We start from the raw sequence: 2574 nt of genomic DNA, 5'->3' as shown, positions 1-2574 counted from the left end.
CGTGGATGGGACTAAAGATACAAAGGATGTTGAGAGGCCCAAGGGATGGACTGTAATGGGCACCACTGTTTACAAGCTATTTCAGATCCATTCCTACCCTTCTTGAGTGAACCGATTTCCCTTTAGATGACCAACTAGTCCCAATATGTTCAGTGTTATGGGACCTTGGGCGCATGACCCAATTAGAATCTCTCATTTAACGTGGATGGGACTAAAGATACAAAGGATGTTGAGAGGCCCAAGGGATGGACTGTAATGGGCACCACTGTTTACAAGCTATTTCAGATCCATTCCTACCCTTCTTGAGTGAACCGATTTCCCTTTAGATGACCAACTAGTCCCAATATGTTCAGTGTTATGGGACCTTGGGCGCATGACCCAATTAGAATCTCTCATTTAATTCTAGAATCTCTTCGATTCTAGAAAAGAGTGACACATAGCTTGGGATTCATTCAGGTAGCATAGGAAGGTGGTTAATCACATAATTTCTGGAAACGGATAGCCTTGTGCAATTTCAGCCCCACCGTCAGTACCTATCCCACATTGGGTAAGCTACATGACCTCTCTGTGCATTTTTTTTTTTTTTGGTCTGTAAAATAAGGACCATCATAGAAGCTACCTCAGAACTGTTACACACTTAGAGAAGTACCTGCACACAGAAAGCTCTACTTTGGTGTGTTTTTCTGTCTTGATGTATTTTCATCAGTCTTCAAGGGTTTACCGTTCATTCCCACAAGGAGACCCCTGGAGCATCTCATTTGGTTCCCGTGCTTTCCAGAAGATGGGCCCCCAGTCTTCTCATTGATTCTGCAAGCTCCCAATACTCGGCTAATCTATTATTTCTCTGCTAAACTAACCCAAAGTCCATCTCTCTTGCCTGCCACCCCAGGACACGGGATGTCATGTCAGTTCTGTCTCACCATAAAACTGGGACTCTGGAGGCTCCAAGCTGGGATCCCCCCAATTCCCAGTGGAATTTTTCACCTGATGTCAACAAGTCTGTTCTCTCTCATTCATGTCTGGAGTAGTGATGCCAAAAGAGACTGCCCCTGCAAGTTGGAGACAAGCACAGCTTGCTTAATACATGCTGTCGAGGGATCTCTAGGCTGTGTCACATGGTGAAACTATTCGGGATTATTAGTCCCAAATTAACAATGAGCAAATGGGAGGTCCAGGGATATGAAGGGACTTGTTAAAAGTGACACAGCAAGATGGGATGGTTCCTAGCTCAGGTTCTCTCTGCTAAAAGACTGATTAACCTATATGGGGTGGGAGATGGGCTGTAAATAAGGCTTGGGCTTTGAACTTGAACCCTTAGTACTACACTTGCCCTTTTTTGCTTCTTCACTGATTCCCAGTTTCTTTAAGCTTAATGGTACCTCAGGGCCTTGTCCATGCTGTTCCTTCTGCCTGGAACTCCCTTTCTTTCTTCTCTGTTTCACCCCTCCCCCACTCTTCACCTAATCCCTTCCCGTTTTTCAGATCAAGGCTTCTCTGTCCCTTCCTGGACCACCAGCTCCAAGCTGGTCCTCCTGCGTTTGTCCATGTTTGTCTGTTGCCTTAGCAAGCTAGCACGCTCAATTATGATTTGTTTCTGTTTATCTGTTTCTTGCCTCTCTTCCCCACTAGATCATACATTCCCTGAGGCAGAGGCTCTGACTTCTGGCTCGTCCTTGGTACAATGTTTGCTCAATAAATGGATGAACCCCAGAGTCATCCAGACAGAAATCATCTAGTTTCTAGTCTCCCTCCAAAACTGAGGAGCAATGGCTTGACCAAGGTCACAAAATTAGTCATTATCTGCCAGAAACAAGACCAGAACTCACGACCAGCCACCATCACCTCTAAGTCTTGAATTGGGCCATCTTGATGGTGGGCGGTGTGGGCTTCACAGGGCAGGACGTTGGGACAGAGGCCTGCTCTTCGCCACCAAGTCTAAGAAGTAGGTACTATCCCCATCAGCAGCATCAGTAGCATCATCCCCATTTTACAGATGAGGAAACTGAGGCTTAAGACACTTTGTGACTTGTCCGATCCCCCCACTGGGAAATGGACGAGGCGGAGACTCAAACCCAGGGCTGGGGCCAAAGCGGTGCGCGCCTAGCGGTGGGAGCGGAGCCTGGGCCGACGGGGCAGCCGGCACCGCTCGCTCCAGTGCTAGGAGGGGGCCGCGCAGACAGACTCAAACCTTGCGGACCGGACTGACTCCGGGCGCCTCAGAGAGGATGCAGCCATCACCTCATGGTAACGCCTGCCAAGGCCTGGACCACCTTGCTCTGTCCCTTTGGTGCGTGTCCAGGGCGGACCCCCACCTTTTATGCTATGACCCTCTGTGTTAACTGCCCCCCAACCAGGATCCGGGGAAGATGGGGGTGGGGGTGCGGGGACCTCCCTCTGGCCATGTCGTCTTTCCTGTCTGGGCTCTGTCTCTCCAGGCGCGGAGTGGCTGGGTAAGATTGGATGACTGAACTTTGATGTCGCCCCATCTTTAGACTCCGGGCAGGAAAGTTAGATGTGCACCTAGTCCTGACGTGAGGTGGTCTCGTGGGGGAATCTGTGGGGAAGGGAGGTAGA

This window comes from Ursus maritimus, unplaced genomic scaffold (genome assembly GCF_017311325.1).
Source record: "Ursus maritimus isolate PB19 unplaced genomic scaffold, ASM1731132v1 scaffold_22, whole genome shotgun sequence".
In the NCBI taxonomy this organism is placed as follows: domain Eukaryota; kingdom Metazoa; phylum Chordata; class Mammalia; order Carnivora; family Ursidae; genus Ursus; species Ursus maritimus.
Note: the sequence above shows the minus strand (reverse complement) of the source record.